The following is an 18,468-nucleotide window of genomic DNA, read 5'->3' on the forward strand; positions in this document are numbered from 1 at the left end:
GGCAAGACATGATCTCTTAGTTTCTAGCTTCTCTATCTGAAAACTGAGGTGGTTGGGCTGGTTTATCCTTTTCAGTTTTTCTGAAAATGCTATGGTTTTGGGTAGCGTCAGAGCTGATGTTCATCTGGTAAACCCAGGTAGCCCCGTACCTGTCTTCAGCCTGGCCTTGGCTCCGAGTGGCTGGTGCCCCCCTGCGCATTATAGTTTGACGGGTCCTGTTAACAGTTGACTGAAGGGGAACTAAGTACCGGGGACTGGAGGCACCGAGTAGTATCACTGCAGGTTCCCGAATCCTTGCATGTCATGATTCAGATCCATGTCAGGATAGGCCCCAGGGGTAGGAAAGCTGAGCCCAGCAGTGCAGGGAGTAGAAAGTGCATGGTCTTTGGTGTGAGTCATGGGTTTGAATCCTAGTTTGGCTGCGTGGGTTTAAGTACGCTACCTAAACTCACTTGGTGACGGTTTTGCTTCTTAGCTGAAAAATAGGATTAATATAATAACATGTGCCCCACAGTATACTCATGAGGAATGAATGAGATGACTGATGAATCTGGTAAATAATGTAAATGCCCAATAAATGTTAGTTTGCTTTCCGCTTATGTATCCATATACAGAATGACTTGTATGTATACTTTATCTTCTGGAAACCTCTGTAATGTGATATCAGAAAAAACAGAAGCACCACGTACCATAATAATAATAAAAGAAGATGGGGTGTCTGGGTGTCTCATTGGTTAAGTGACTGACCCATGATTTCTGCTCAGATCATGATCTCAGGGTCATGAGGTTGAGCGGCACATTGGGCTGTGCACTGGGCGGGGCGCCTCCTTGAAATTTTCTCTCCCTCTGCTTCGCCCCCCGACCCTCCGTATGCTCATGTGCTCGCTCTTTTTCTCCCCTCCATCTCAAAAATAAATAAATAAATCTTTAAAAAAGTAAAACAACATAACTAACTTTTAAAAAAAATATTTTATTTATTTATTTGACACACAGAGAGATCACAAGTAGGCAGAGAGGCAGGCAGAGAGAGAGGGGGAAGCAGTCTCCCTGCGGAGCAGAGAGCCCGATGTGGGGCTCTATCCCAGGACCCTGAGACCATGACCCGAGCCGAAGGCAGCGGCTTAACCCACTGAGCCACCCAGGTGCCCCCAACATAGCTAACTTTGAGGGCAAGTCTAATAATTCCAATTGGGGAGAGGGAGTTTATAACCACCTAAGGCTCTTGCTGAAAATCAAAGATGACTTTCTTCTTCAGGCCAGTGTTCTTTAAATTTTTTTGCTTGCATGTCCTCTCCAAAATTTTTCAAACAAACCAAACCAGCCATGTTCTCCACATACATTTTAAAGTTTATATCTAGGGGCGCCTGGGTGGCTCAGTGTGTTAAAGCCGCTGCCTTCAGCTCAGGTTATGGTCTCAGGGTCCTGGGATTGAGCCCCACATCAGGCTCTCTGCTCAGCGGGGAGCCTGCTTCCTCCTCTCTCTGCCTGCCTCTCTGCCTACTTGTGATATGTCTGTCAAATAAATAAAATCTTAAAAAAAAAACTATTGTTTGTCTTTCTAATATCTCAAATATTTATTTATTTTTAAAAAGATTTTATTTATTTGACAGAGATCACAAGTCACCCAGGCGCCCCAATATTTCAAATATTTAAAGTTTGTAAGAAACATGCTGGGAACTCCCAACCTGCAAGGAGGACCATTCTGTATTTTTTCCATTCTTGTCAGTGAGACAGCTTGGTGAGGCCTTATGTTCCCTAGTGTCCCATTCTGTCCCTGGGTGTTTATTTAGTTTCATTTCAAGAAGAGAAGGGAGAAATTACCTATTCCTTCTGACAGTTGAACATTGCATCTCTGAATGAGACAGAGATTGGCACACTTTTTCTTAAAGGGCCCATAGTAAATCTTTCAGGCTTTGAGGATCACACAGTCCGTGTCACAACTATGCAGCTCTCCCTTGTAGTGCAAAACCCGAATGGACAGGGCTGTGTTCCCGGGAAGTTATTTCCCCTATTAACAGTCACTCCCTTCACCCCTATGCTTCACCTAGTAAGCGAGGCATTCACCGTCTGTCTCTATAGATTCGCCCAGGCTGGACTTCAGGAAGTCTACTTTGACCTTGTTCTGGTGATTGTGTAAGAACATTAAATTCCTTTCTACCTAAAAGGCATTGAGGGGCTTTCTTTTTTAAAAAATCATTTATTTATAAAGTAATCTCTATACCCCATGTAGGGCTCAAACTCAAAATCCCAAGATCAAGAATCTCAAGCTCCAATGACCGAGCCGTGCAGGTGGCCCTAGGGGCTTCTGTTTCTTGTGCTGAACCCTGACTAGTTTAGTCAGAGTTAAAGGAGAAAGATGAAGAATGTAGCATTTTCAACTTTTAAAGAGGAGCTGTTTTTTTTGTTAATGTGTGATAAATGGGTATGAAATCGCTATGATATTTAGAGTCACTTGTATACATTTAAGTATCGATATTTACAGCATGCCGAAGAGTATATACTTTGAAAATATAATTATGGTGATAAAATTAGATATTTCATTTAAAGCTGCGTGAGATAACGTTGTTTATAAAGTTGCTAAACGCGAGGTGTAAGCAAAGGGGTCTGAAGTTTTGTGTTTGGGCATCATTATCTCCATCTCTAGAACGTTCTTTGAAAGTAAGGGTTTGACTATACTTTTTTACTTCAATCTTTAAAAAAGTTTGCCAACCTTTACAAATCATTTTGTTTGATTCCTTAGATGATAAAAGCAACATGTGTTTATTATTTAAAACTTTGAACAAAATAGATGTGATGGTCCTACTTTTAGCCACTTTTTAGCCTCTACTTTTAGAGGTTAATCATAATTAACACATTTTTATCCTTTAAGATCTTACTCTGGCATGGGAGCTGTAAGAGAAATGTACTCCCTACATTAGATGATCTCTTGAGGTGCTTCCTAGCATCTAAGATTTAAATACAAATTCAGTGTTTTTCATTGGGCTCTCTTTGAATTCCTAACACAGTGCCCTACCTCTGATGCTTAGTGAATCTTTGTTGATACTGACCTCTAATTTAAATGATTCAAAGCCTGACGAGGCGCTGAAAGCAGATCATCTAAGATGTGAGTCTGGAGTGCACATCTCTATGTGCGGCAAAGATCCTTTGCAGAACCAGTGTTGTTGTTGTTTTTTAAATTGAAGATTTTTATTCACTTCTTAAACAAGTGGGTCCCTATTATACAAAAATAACAACTGCCTTTTTTCTCAAGTTTGATGTTCTGGATCTGAGCAAGATGAAGCAATTCCTCATGCTATATCATTTCAGTAAAGATTAGTACTAATAATACCTGATATTTATAATTGCCTTGTATTTTTTAAATTGCTTTGTATTTTACAAAGTAGTTTGAGATGCATTTTTTTAAAAAGATTTACTTATTTATTTGACACACACAGAGAGAGATAGATCACAAATAGGCAGAGAGGCAGGCAGAGAGAGAGGGGGAAGCAGGCTTCCCCCTGAGCAGAGAGCCGGATGTGGGGCTCGATCCCAGGACCTGGAGATCATGACCTGAGCCAAAGGCAGAGGTCTAACCCACTGAGCCACCCAGGCACCCCAACTTTGAGATGTATTTTATTGGACCTGAGTGAGGCAGACTTAGGAAGGGTTATACCCATCTCAGAGATGAGTAGATGGAGACTAAGAGGAGTTCATCAACTTACTCAAGGTTACACAGTTAGTGGTGGGACTTGAACTAAAACATTTTGACTTTAGTGTTCTTTTCCCTATACAAAACATTGGCCAGCAGTTGCCTTTATCAAATGAGAATTTGAGTTAAGATGACTTTGGGGGTTAGTTATGGGATGGCTGGGATATAGTTCTGTAGTTTTCACTTACTGTTGCACAACTTCCTCATCTTGGAAGCTAAGTGACAGGTCAGTACTAGTGATAGAACTCAGTCAGTTGTGGCCTGAGGGGGTGCTCTTCTTCAATGCAAGGTTTGAGAATTGATGTTAAATTTAGTTTATAACTTTACAAATTGATTCAATAAATGAGTGTGAGCTTGAGTATATTTATCTTGCAATATATAATATGTACATATATAATATAATACATTATATATGTATTACCTATTCGAAGAACTGGAATCTTGTCTTTTCCCCTTACTTTCAGTATACTGTAGATTTAAAAGAATAAAGAACCTTCCAAAAATGTGATTGACTTAAATCTGATTCAGGAGGGAGAGTGTGGGGGGGAAATGAGGCTGGATCAAACCGGCTCTGAGAAGATAGTCAGCGGCTGGTGAAACTCCAGAAGGAGCCCTTCCGACCCTCTTCCTCCGACCTAGTCCTGACAGCGCAGACATCACATAGATTGGACTCCCTTGTGCCGGCACTCAGGTTTTGGGTTAGTCTGTCTAAACATTTGGCTGACACCCCAAATTATGAAGTTTACGTGGGTCTCAATTTACTTATTAAAAAAATTAACCTTTTTAATTCAAGCTACCCATTTATAGGCTGACTTGGGTAATACCTTTTCCTGGCTGGCCCGGTTCCCCGCCCGGCCATTGCACCATCACCCAGGCACGCATGTCCTCAGTCTCTTTTGAGCAGGTGCTGCCCCATCGACCCATGCCTGGGAGGCCCCAGACAGGTCAAGAACATCGTGTGGTCTGTCGACCGAGTGATCACTTTCACTCTCTGGCCTCTAGGCAAGACATTAGTTTATTAAAACCCATTGTATTGTGGCACATTTAATTTCTTAAATTAAATAGTGTCAGGCAGCAGTGACTCTGCCACTCCCTAGCCTGGAAACACTGAGCAAGTTACCTAACCCTCGCGTTTCAGTTTTCTCACTTGCAGAATGGGGTAATTATGGTACTTACCTTAGAGGATGGTTGTGGGGATTTAAAGATACTCTAGGAAAACTGCTAGCATATGGCCTGCTGAATACTTAGTATTATTAACTCTCCTTGGCTATATGCCCTAAACTTAGGGGGTAGGGTTTTTTGTGGGGGAGGGAGTGCAGGACCAGTAATAATTATAATTTTAGGAACAATACATTAGAATAGGGACCAAAGAAAGATTTCCATAAACTCATAAGCAGTAACTTCATAAGAGGAACTTAATGGGGAGAGATTCAATGTTCACAAAGGAAATTAGTGGTCATTTTAGGAAATGGTGTCCTGGGTATGAGTGGTGGTAAAGGGGGGTCAGGTTAGAATTGGAGATCTAGACACTCCTTCACTAGTCATCTCACCAGAAGGATGCTTCAGTGTTGAACATCTCCAGGGTGATGGCTGGAGCAGCTCATGTTAAAGGAAGATCAGTACTTGCATCATACCCAGGGAGACAGAGGGAGGAGAAATGTGTAAATTGCACGTGAAATGACAAAATTCAAGTGTTTCATGGCATGTCTATCCCTTTTATCCTCTCAGTGTTCAGCTCCTTCAGGGTTTATTTTTATATAGTTGAAATGTGTATGCTAATGATTTTTTAGTCAAGAAAAATCTCTTGTTTGGAGATCTCAAATACTGTTGGTTTGGCAAACTTTTTATAGCAATGGACTATTGAATTCTTAACAGAGAGTTAAAGTCATATAGTGTGACATGATTTTTATTGTTGAAAAACAAAGGATTCTCCCTATACATATACATCATTTGGGTGATATTCTTTTTCCTATCATTGTTTAAATGTGTGTTTAGACTTACCCTCATCTTCCTTCCCTGTTTTCAACTTCCTAAATATTGCAGAGAAAGAATAAAATGGAATTGATGTGAATAAGACTTCCTTGATAATGGGGCATCTATTAGAGACACAGGATGCCTAGTTGACTCAAGAAAATATGCCAAAGTGTGTATTTCTGTCTATGTATGGAGACAGGCTGAGGATGGTTATGTAAATGGAAAGGTGTGGTCAACCTAGAAGAATTAAACTTTAGTTGTCTGTCTATTTTAAATGACATTGTTGATTCTAGAACCTTAATTAAGTAGACTGTAGTAGCCAGGCTGGGCTAAGCTGTTCTGTGCAACAGATAAACCTGAAAATCTTAGGGGCTTAATACAGCAAAGGTTTATTCCTCTTTTATATTACAGGCTGATGTAGGTTGGGTAGCTCCCCTGCTTGGCTCTCCTCCTTGTGGTGACCAGGGGTCCAAGTTGTTTTTTCTCTCACAACTGTGATGTCTTGGAGTACTTGGTTATCACTGCATGGATGGGACAGAGAATGTGGATAATGTACATCCTTTTTGGATTAGAAGTGACACATAACTTTAGCTCATATTTCATTGTTAAGAATTAGTGACGACATGGAACATTAACCAGAATAGATCACATATTAGGCCACAAAGTAAGTCTTAACAAATTAAAAAAGATTGAAGTTGTACTATGCATCTTTTCCAACCACAATGCTATGAAAATAGAAATCAACCATGAGAAAAAAATCTGCAAAGAACCTAAATATATGGAGGTTAAATAACATGCTACTAAACAATGAATAGGTCAAACAAGAAATCAAAGAGGAAATAAAAAAATTCACAGAGACAAATGAAAATGAAAATACAGTTGTTCAGCATCTTTGGGTGCAGCAAAAGCTGTTCTAAGATGGATTTGTGTAGCAATACAGGTCGACCTCAAGAAGCAAGAAAAGTCTTGAATAAGCAACCTAACCTTACACTTAAAGAGCTAGAAAAAGAAGAACAAAAAACCCTTCCAAATCAGTAGAAGGAAGGAAATAATAAGATTAGAGCAGAAATTAATGAAATGGAAACTAAAGCAAACTAACAAAAAAACAAAAAACCCCAAACCCAAAAACAAACAAACAAAGAAAACCCAATAGAACAGATCAGTGAAACCAGGAGCTGGTTCTTTGAAAAAATCAACAAAATTGGGTGCCTGGGTGGCTCAGTGGGTTAAAGGCTCTGCCTTCGGCTCAGGTCATGATCCTGGGGTCCTGGGATCGAGCCCCGCATCAGGCTCTCCGCTCAGAAGGGAGCTTGCTTCTCTGTCTCTCTCTGCCTGCCTCTCTGCCTACTTGTGATCTCTGTCTGTCAAATAAATAAATAAAATCTTAAAAAACAAAAATCAACAAAAATTTATAAACATTTAGCCAGACTCATTACAAAAGAGAGAGAGAGAGAGGAGAGAGAGAGAGCTCAAACATAATCAGAAATGAAAAGAAATATCAACTGTCACCATAGAAATATAAAGGATTATAAGAGAATATTATGAGAAATTATATACTAACACACTGGACAACTTAGAAGAAATGGATAAATTTCTAGAAACATAAAATCTCCCAAAGCTGAAGCAGGAAGATATGAAAAATTTGAAAGATGATTACCAGCAATGAAATTGAATTTGTAATAAAAAAATTTCCAACAAATAAAGATAGCTTCACAGGTGAATTCTACCAAATATTTTTTAAAGACTATTTATTTGACAGTGAGATAACACAGGCAGAGGGAGCAGCAGGCAGAGGCAGAGGGAGAGGCAGGCTCACCACTGAGTAGAGAGCCTGATGTGGGACTCAATCCCAGTACCCTGGGATCATGACCTGACGGCAGCTACTTAACCAACTGAGCCACTCAGGCATCCTGAATTCTACCAAACATTTAAAGAAGAGTTAATAACTGTTCTTCTCCACCTATTCCAAAAAAATAGAAGGAAAACTTCCAAATTCATTCTGTGAAATTAGCATCACCCTGATACCAAAATCAGATAAAGGCAGTACAAAAAAGAGAGCCACAGGCCAATATCTCTGATGAACACAGATGCAAAAATCCTCAACAAAATGTTAGCAAACTGAATCCAACAATACATTAAAAAATCATTCACCATGATCAAGTGAGACTTAATCTTGGGATGCAAGTATGGCTCAATAATTGCAAATCAGTGTGATACATCACATCAATAAGAGAAAACAAAAATCATATGATCATCTCAATAGATGCAGAAAAAGCATTTGACAAAATATGATATCGATTCATAACAAAAACCCCCAATAAAGTAGAAGTAACATACCTCAACATAACAAAGGCCAAATATGAGAAAAGAAAGTCACAACTAACATCATACTCAATTGTGAAAAGCTGAGAGGTTTTCTTTTAAGGTAAGGAAAAAGACAAGGATGTCCACTCTCACCACTTTTGTTGAACATTGTACTGGAAGTGTTAGTCACAGCAGAAAGACATGAAAAAGAAATAAAAGGCATCCACATTGGTAAGGAACAAATAAAACTTCCACTATTTGCAGATGACATGATACAATATGTAGAAAACCCTGAAGACTCCACCAAAAATCTGCTAGAACTGATAAATGGTAAGGAACAAATAAAACTTCCACTATTTGCAGATGACATGATACAATATGTAGAAAACCCTGAAGACTCCACCCAAAATCTGCTAGAACTGATAAATGAACTCCATAAAATTTCAGGATACAAAATCAATACCCAGAAATCTGTTGCATTTCTATACTCTAATAATGAAGTAGTGGGAAGAGAAATTAAGAAAACAATCCCATGTACAATTGCACCAAAAATGATAAAATACCTAGGCATAAACTTAACCAAGGTGGTGAAGACCTGTACTTTGAAAACTATAAAATGTTAATGAAAGAAATGGAAGGTCATACAAATGGAAAGATCCCCATGCTCATGGATTAGAAGAACTAATATTGTTAAAGTGTCTGTACTACCAAAGTCATCTACAGATTGAATGCAATCCCTATCAGAATACCAGCAGCATTTTTCACAGAATTAGGACAGATAATTTTAAAATTTATATGGAACAACAAAAGACCCTGAATAGCTAAAGCAATTTTGACAAGAACAAAGCTGGAAATCTCACAGTCCCAGATTTTTTTTCCCCACAGTCCCAGATTTTAAGATATACTACAAAGCTGTAGTAATCAAAACAGAATGGTACTGGCATGAAAATAGATATATAGATCAGTGGAACAAAACAGCCCAGAAACCCATAATTTTATGACCTATTACTTTTTGATAAAGGAGGCAAGAATATGCAATGAAAAAAGACAGTCACTTCAACAAATGGTGCTGGGAATACTGGACAGCTACATTCAAAAGAATAAAACTGAACCACTTTCTCACACCATACACAAAAATAAACTCAAAATGGATTAAACACTTAAATGTGAGACCTGAAACCATAATAATCCTAGGAGAAAGCTTAGGCAGTAATTTCTCTGTTGTCTGTGGCAGCATTTTTCTAGATATGTCTCCAGAGGCAAGGAAACAAAAGCAAAAATAAACTGAGACTACATCACAATAAAAAGCTCTGCACAGCAAAAAGAAACCATCAACAGAACTAAAAGACAACTTATTGAATGGGAGAAGATCTTTGCAAATGACGTATCTGATAAAGGGTTAGTGTCTAAAATTTTTATAAAGAACTTACACAACATAAAAAAACCCAAATAATCCAATTAAAAATGGACCAAATGAACAGACATTTCTCCAAAGAAGACATCCAGATGGGCAACAGACATATGAAAAGAGGCTTGACATGACTCATCATCAGGGAAATGCAAACCAAAACCACTATGAGATCACCTCATACCTGTCGGAATTGCTAAAATGAAAAACACAAGAAACAAGAAGTGGTGAGGATAGAGAGGAAGAGGAACCCTGGCACACTGTTGGTGGGAATACAAGTTGGTGGAGTAGGGAAAACATAATGGAGGTTCCTCAAAAAATTAAAAATAGAGCTACTATTACTATAGAGTGTTGCTACTACTGGATATTTACCTAAAGAATACAAAAACATTAATTTGAAAAGATATATGCACCCCTGTATTTATTGAAGCATTATTTACAATAAACCAATTAAGGAAGCAACCCCTGTGTTCATCAGTAGATGAGTGGATAAAGGTGTGGTATATGTACACACCACACATCTGTAGTGGAATATTACTCAGTCATCAAAAAGAATGAAGTCTTGCCATTTGCAGTAACATGAATGGGAGTAGAGAGTATAATGTCAAGTGAAGTAAGTCTGAGAAAGACAAATAACATATGCTCTTACTTATTTGTGGAATTTAAGAATCAAAACAAATGAACAAAGGAGCAAAGAGACAGGAATTAAGGAACAGACTCTTAACCATAGAGAACAAACAGGGTTGCCAGAGGGAAGGTGGTGGGGGGTTGGGTGAAAGGGGTGGCAAGAATTAAGAGTAAAATCATGTTGAGTTCTGAGAGAATGTACAGAATTGTTGAATCACTGTATTGTACCCTTGAAACTAACGTAGTACCACCTGTTAACTGTTAAGTGGAATTAAACAGAAGAGGAGCGACTTAACACAGTTCAGGGACTAGAACACAATTGTTTTCTTTTTAAAAAGATTTTATTTATTTATTTGAGGGACAGAGAGAGAGCATGGGCAGGGGGAAGGGCAGAGGGAGAAGAAGAGGGAGAAGAAGGCTCCTTGCTGAGGAGGGGGCCCAGTGCAGGGCTCGATCTCAGAGCCCTGAGACCGTGTCTGAGCCAAAGTGAGATGCTCCACTAACTGAGCCACCCAGGGGCCCGGGGACTAAAAGATAATTTCAAGTAAAGCAGCGGCAGCTACAGATTTTCCCATTTAAAAAAAAAAAAAAAAGATTAGTGCCATGGTCCCTCTGGGATTCGTGGGGGCTGGGAAACAGAAGGGAGCACGTGGATATTTGGTGTAGCATCAGCAGTCTTTGCTACATACACACTGCCTCCATTATGTTGTTCTGTGTCCTTTATCTTTTCTTGATAAATATATCATGGAATTAGCATCAGGAAAAGGTTTTCTCGTTCTAAAGAGTTGGTATACTTCCCCCGCCTCCCCCCGCCCTTTTGTTGCTGGGAACTTTAAATGCAATGCTGATTTTACCTGAGCTGAGGTTTTTGTGGCATCTTGTATTCTGCTCCTTTGCTAGGTTTCTGAAATCACTTTATGGCTCTATTTTTAACTGACCTATTGTATTTCTTTTTATTTTAATTTGCCACCCTCCTTCCTAGTTACAGCTGTTATATTGATGAGGATGTTTTTGCTACAACAGAAAAGCCAACTAATAGTTCAAGCGATAAAGTCCTTGTCATCTGACAGGACAGGCCTGGCAGTTCAAGGCTTGATTAAACTGGATGGTACAACAGTAGCACAGAGAACCATATATACCCTATTTTACTCTTTGGCAAACCTCGTGTTTGGCCGTGTCCCCTCCTTGCCGTGAAGAGCTTAGTAGTTCTAGATGTCACATGCTGTGGTAGACCTTGGTCAGGCCTGGGTACTGGGATGCAGGAGACAGATGATGCTCAGAGATTGACTATGATGTCATTGTAATGTAGTGCCGTTAGGCAGGCATCGTGCCTAGTTATTGCATAATGCCGTGTTATATAACCTGTGCAAAGTGTTGCACACGATGCTGGTGGCAGCGTAAGAAATTGTGTCCAGAGTTGAATGTTAGATCTGGGCAAATGGCTTGTTGGAAAAAGTTTTTGCAGTCATGTAAAGAAATTGTGTCGTTGTAGCAGGTGACATGTTTGGCGGGGGGTGGTGGTCACAGAAATGGTGAGAAACAGCTGGATTGGGGATATAGTTAGAAGGACTTGCTGATGGATTGGGTAGGAAGAGTGAGAAAACAGAGATATTGAGAATGGCTCCAAGGTTTTGGGCTGAGCGACAGTGGGGATGGAGCTGCCATGCATTGAGATGGGGAATCCTGGAAGAGTTTGCTGGTGTTTCATAGAATAAAATGTTAGGTTGTTAGCAACAACTGGTGGTAGGACACTGAGGAGTCCGGACTATAGCAGAGACGAGAGCTGGAATTGGAGCAGGGCCCAGGTCCTAGGCCCCAAACAGGGAGAGAAGATACCTGGCAGGAGCAAGGACTCCTGTGTGCTGGAGCCCCTTCCTCACGTTCTAGGCCATGTTCATCCCCAGGTGTTGTTGGATACAAGTGTTGAATTTACGAAACTCTGTTATCCATTATTCCACTCAGCCCTCAAGAAGCAAATGATACTGAATCTAAAAAAATAATAGTTGACCAAGATGCCCTTCAATGGACGAATGGATAAGGAAGATGTGGTCCATATACACTATGGAGTATCATGCCTCCATCAGAAAGGACGAATACCCAACTTTTGTAGCAACATGGACGGGACTGGAAGAGATTATGCTGAGTGAAATAAGTCAAGCAGAGAGAGTCAGTTATCATATGGTTTCACTTATTTGTGGAGCATAACAAATAGCATGGAGGACAAGGGGAGATGGAGAGGAGAAGGGAGTTGGGGGAAATTGAAAGGGGAGGTGAACCGTGAGAGACTGTGGACTCTGAAAAACAACCTGAGGGTTGAGAAGGGGCGGGGGTTGGGAGGTTGGGGGAGCCTGGTAGTGGGTATTATGGGGGTTGGGAGGTTGGGGGAGCCTGGTAGTGGGTATTATGGAGGGCACGTATGGCATGGAGCACTGGGTGTGGTCCATAAACAATGAATTCTGTTATGCTGAAATTAATAAAAAAAAGTAAAAAAAATAGTTGTTGAATGATGACTGAATGACTCATTTGCTTCTTTTGCTCATTTTTCTCTTTTTAAAACATTAATTATTTTTATTAACATATAACGTATTATTTGCTCCAGGGGTACAGGTCTGTGCATCATCAGGCTTGCACACTTCACCCTTTGCTCATTTTTCTATGGAGTTGTTTTCCTTTTTTATTGGTAGGAGCTGTTTCTATATTATGAATATTAACTCCATTTCTAGTCTATGTATTACAAATATTCTCCTTAGTCTGTTACTTATCTGTAACCTTTTTATTTGCCACATTTTTGGATTCATTTCTTTCTTTCTTTCTTTTTTTTAAAGATTTTATTTATGTATTTGGCAGAGAGAGAGACAGATCACAAGTAGGCAGAGCAGCGGACAGAGAGAGAGGAAGAAGCAGGTCCTTGCCAAGCAGAGAGCCCAATGCGGGGCTCAATCCCAAGACCCTGGGATCATGACCTGAGCTGAAGGCAGCCACCCAACCCACTGAGCCACCCAGATGCCTCTGGGATTCATTTCTTGTTCACATTAGAAAACCCCAGAGCAGTAGTTGAAAATATCACCCCAGATACTGTTGTTAAAATTTGTACTGGCCATTTGAGAAAAGTTGTGATGATTTAGGTATACAGAGGAACTGTGATGTGGGTAATATAAGGTCTCAGTAAGTTAATCTAAATATGAAAAATAACCTCAAGGGAATTAGTTGCTTTGTTCACATCGAAGTACTTCAAATTACAATTCCCCTTTAGGCAAACTTATAATTGAAAAAGAAGGAGCTGGGGGGGATCGTGTGTATTAGATTGACATGAGGGGAAATGAATTTTTACTTCCTCTGCAACAAATGAATCCTGATCAGTTCAGTGGCTCTGAGCTAAGGGAACTGTGCTGACGTCTTTTTCTCGTTTTGTTTCCACTTTTTGAAGTGCCCTTTGCGGTCCTGTGAAATTCTCCCCATCCTGCTGGCTGAGTCACTTGTCATTTCCCTTGAGGCCTCTAACCTTTCTCTGTCCCCCTGGAGCATTTGACTCGATACTCTGTCAGACACCTTCCTTGCTGTCAGAGCCCCACATTTGTTGAGGTGTCCTCAGGGATGTGATCGCGCTCCCGAGGTCGCATGAGACCTGGTGGAAGCCGGAGCGTCCTCAGACTGGAGCACGTGTCATTTTCGCGTGGGGTGGGGATCGGGGGCTGAGGCCCGTTCCCGGAGTGTTTGATTCAGCGGGTCTGGCGTGGGGCATTCCTAACAAGCTTCGGAGAATGCTGGTGGTGTGAGGACCACACTTAGAGAATCACTGCTCCCAGCCAGTCCTGACGGTCCAAAGTCCCTTTCATCCTCCATGATTGGTTTAGGTATATTATCCTTGATTTTCCCGATGATTCATGCAGACTGTCACACCTGGAAAACGACACAAAAGTAATTCCTCAGATGGTAGCTCTCAACTCATATGTGTAGAATGTGATCTCCATTTTATAGGCTTTCTGTTCTTTTGGTATAAAGATTGTGCCCCTAACGCAGACCCTAGTATGTAAATATACAAGATGCAGAACCATGTGTTTGCCGCTGGGCAGTTCGGGCTCCCTGGGTTTGCAGACCTGGGTCTGGTACGTGGGCTTGGATATCAGAGTAGCTTGTGTTTGAATTATGTTTTTCCTGCGTTGTGCTGCTTGAACTTGGACAAGTGATTTAATTTCTTGGTCTTCGATTTTTCTCATCTGTAAAATGGGGATAATCATTCTCATCTTATGGAATTGTGAATATTAATAATAATGTTTTCCTTGTGCCTGTCATATAGTAGGCCCTCAAGAAAAGGTGGTAAGTATTGCTATTGTTATATGGGCATTTTCCAGGGTTTCTAGGTTGGTAGCAACTTGGTTCTTTGGTTTTCAGGCTACCACTAGGCTCCTAGTAGTGTGACGTTCTTAGTTAAGGTTATAGGCTTACTGGGTTACTCCGGCTTGTCCGTTTGTCATTCCCACAGCACCTAGCTGTACGGTCTGCCAACTCTGTAACTGGGAATGGAGCGGAGGCAGCTTTGTCCCTCACTTTCTGGGCCTCGGTGTCTCAGTGAATATTGCAACTTCTAAATGGTAAAAATACAACTAGTGCCAGATAATCCCTGTTCCTTTTTAGCTGATGAAAAGAAGAATATTCTCTAAATTACTTATTGAAGCCTAACCCTTCAATATTACTCCTATACTATCTGTGAAATTTATTCAAGAATACAGGGAGGTGTTGTCAAAGGGTAGCCTTTGTACATTTTTCTTTTTCTTTCTCAGTGCAAACTCAGGACTGCTGAGAATAAGCCAGAAGCCAAAGGTCATAGAACTTATTATTATTCCTCAAGCCACTTGGACTTTAACTAAATATTAAGAAAATTGAAAATTCATGGGGCTCCTGGGTGGCTCAGTGGGTTAAGCCTCTGCCTTCGGCTTGGGTCATGATCTCAGGGTCCTGGGATCGAGCCCCGGGTCGGGCTCTCTGCCTGCCTCTCTGCCTGCTTGTGATCTCTGTCAAATAAAAAAAAAAAAAGAAAATTCAAAATTCAAAATAAGCCATGACAAAGTCCCCATTTTTCCAAATATACTTCTACCTTTGTTACATTTAGTCAATAATGTTTGATAATATTCATGTGACTACCTCATACATTATTACTAGCTATTCATTTAAAATCTAATTTATTTGGAGGCCAAGGGTTTACTCTATTTTTATGAAAACTCTGACTCCACCAGCCATTAGAACTTTTCAAATGCAGATTTTTACTGCTCTTGTGACTACTTCAAAGTTGACTTCCAAATCTGCGAGTGGTGCTGTGGAAACCTTTCAGAGTGTGCATGGGTCACATAATTATAAATTGCACCACTAGCTCATTTCGATGCTCTTAATATTCTTTAACAAAACTTGAAAGGCCAGGAAAAATGCTTCACAGGGGAAAAGCAATACAGTAATTTTATTTTCTCTTTATTGGATCATTGCAATTTATTTTTTATCTCTTAAAGTGTCAGTTGCTCAAACTGCCAACGCCCCCCCCCCCCACCAAATCAGTCTTGAAATGATACAGAGTTCCAAAACTGGTCTTTTCCCAGGTTTTCTTTCTTTCTTTCTTTCTTTTTTTTTTTTAGCATTTTTTTCCAATTTATTTATTTTCAGAAAAACAGTATTCATTATTTTTTCACCACACCCAGTGCTCCATGCAAGCCGTGCCCTCTATGATACCCACCACCTGGTACCCCAACCTCCCACCCCCCCACCACTTCAAACCCCTCAGATTGTTTTTCAGAGTCCATAGTCTCTCATGATTCACCTCCCCTTCCAATTTACCCAAAAGCACATACCCTCCCCAATGTCCATAACCCTACCCCCCTTCTCCCAACCCCCCTCCCCCCAGCAACCCACAGTTTGTTTCGTGAGATTAAGAGTCACTTATGGTTTGTCTCCCTCCCTATCCCATCTTGTTTCATGGATTCTTCTCCTACCCACTTAAGCCCCCATGTTGCATCACCACTTCCTCATATCAGGGAGATCATATGATAGTTGTCTTTCTCCGATTGACTTATTTCACTGAGCATGATACGCTCTAGTTCCATCCATGTTGTCGCAAATGGCAAGATTTCGTTTCTTTTGATGGCTGCATAGTATTCCATTGTGTATATATACCACATCTTCTTTATCCATTCATCTGTTGATGGACATATAGGTTCTTTCCATAGTTTGGCTATTGTGGACATTGCTGCTATAAACATTCGGGTGCACGTGCCCCTTTGGATCACTACGTTTGTATCTTTAGGGTAAATTCCCAGTAGTGCAATTGCTGGGTCATAGGGCAGGTTTTCTAAGGATAATGAGATTGCAAGTATAGTATCTAGTCAGTTTTCACATCATTGGAAACCATACATGCTAAACCGGTTTGGATTTTCTGTGATGATCACTCAAACTTATTTACTAATTACTTTTCTAAATAGCAAAATAAATCTCCACTCAGTCTTCCCCCTCCAGTAGTCCCATAAGAGATCATTTTGCTATTAGCCTGGACTGTTCCCAAAGCAGAACAGTGTGCCGGCCGTCTGCAGCGTGGCCTCAAGGGGGACCTCAGACGTTGGTTCACAGGTGACTTTCGTGATCTTGATCCTACATCTGAAGTCGGGGGGTCTTGTAGAGGTGCGGCTGGGAAGGAGTGTTCTGTCTCTGTCAGCCCGGCAGCAGCTGGGGAAGTGCCATCTAAAAGCTGTGAGTGGACTCCTGGGCATTTCCTTTCATCTGGGTCTTTCTTAGGGCCTTGAGATGTGGTGGGAGAAATCAATTTAAGGCGAGCAAGTGCTAATCATGCAGCAGCCGGCTGTAGGAGCCGCTCTGGTCTGGGGATTTAAAAACACTTTGCAAAACGTAAGTCGTTAATCTTGGCGGTGGCCCTCTGGAGTCATAAACGTCCATCCCCACCCATGTCGGCCACTAGGAACTCAGGTGCGCGGGCCTGCCCCAGGGTCCCAGGGGTCCCGGAATAGGAACTGTGATCTGGTCGGAGCCTGGCGTGGATCTGGCGAGAAGGTGCAGTGGGCCGTGGGGAGATGGGGCTGCCTTCGGGACCGTGGCCGGGCTGGCATCATCCGGACCTCACCCGCATGAGGCCGGGAGCTACCTGAGGAGATGCTAAGAGCAGGAGACCGGGCGGTTGCGTCGGGCTCTAGTCCTCTCCTCTCACTGACCGTTTCTCTCCTTACAGGTCCGTCCTTCTTTTCTCTCTCTCTTTTTCTTTCTTTCAGTATAGTGGGGGAGGGGGCGGGGCAAAGAGGGAGAGCAAGAAAGAGAATCCCTGCAGGGTCCGCGCCCAGTGCAGAGCCCGATGCAGGGGGGGACCCTGAGACCATGACCTGAATGGAAATCAAGAGTCAGGCGCTTAACCCACTGAGCCACCCAGGCTCCCCAGTCCCTCTTTGTTACATTCACTCTCTTAATTAGATTTCTCATGTGTAAAATCATAGATTCACAGCATTTTAGAACACAAAGAAACATCAGAAATAACCACTTTTATTTTTTAAAAATTTTATTTACTTGACAGAGAGAGAGAGAGATCACAAGTAGGCAGAGAGGCAGGCAGAGAGAGAGGGGGAAGCAGGCTCCCCCGGAGCAGAAAGCCCAATGCGGGGCTCGATCCCAGGACCCTGAGATCATGACCTGAGCCGAAGGCTGATGCTTAACCCACTGAGCCACCCAGGCGCCCCAGAAATAACCACTTTTAATCTGTCCATAAAATTTTGAAGATCAGGACGGGGCTATGAAGTTAATGACAGTGAAACCGTAGGCACTGGGGGAAGAACACTGTTCCTGTTGCTTTATCTTTCTCCCTGAAAACTTCTGGCCCATGGCCGTTGCTTCATAATTGTTTTTTGATGCGTGTGTGAATGAATAAGACCACACTGGGGGTAAGGGCTGGGAGGAAAGCAGTTGTGGCAGTAGTAACTGTTCAGATGCTACTCAGGAGGCTCAGAGATTTACTGGGTCACCTTTGCTGGTTGCTGTTGGTTGGGAACATTTACTCTATTTAATACCCTAATTTATAGAACAAAAAAGATCACAGAGAGTTTAAGTGACATACTTAAACTTCCAAATTCTTAGAAACATAGTCATATAATAAAATATAAGAAATCCCTGGATTCTTTCCTTCTTGTGCAAAACCTGAAATCGATTGGAGTAATGTCTTGATAAGTGAGTTGACGTCCTGGTCTGTCACTTCTCTGCGACTGGCCAAGGCCAACTTAATTCTAATGACCAGTTGATTCTTCATCTGTAAAATGCAAATAATGACATGAACCTTACAAGGTCATTGTGAGGATAGTGAGACAATGAATGTGAGAAAATTGAGTAGAAGGTGGAGCATTGTATATTAGGAAGTAGGTATTTTATCATTGTCTTTGAATATAAAGTTTTTACTGGAGTTTTTTTTCTGAATGACTGAATTACGTATAGC

Source organism: Neovison vison, chromosome 11 (assembly GCF_020171115.1).
Source record: "Neovison vison isolate M4711 chromosome 11, ASM_NN_V1, whole genome shotgun sequence".
Lineage (NCBI taxonomy): Eukaryota > Metazoa > Chordata > Mammalia > Carnivora > Mustelidae > Neogale > Neogale vison.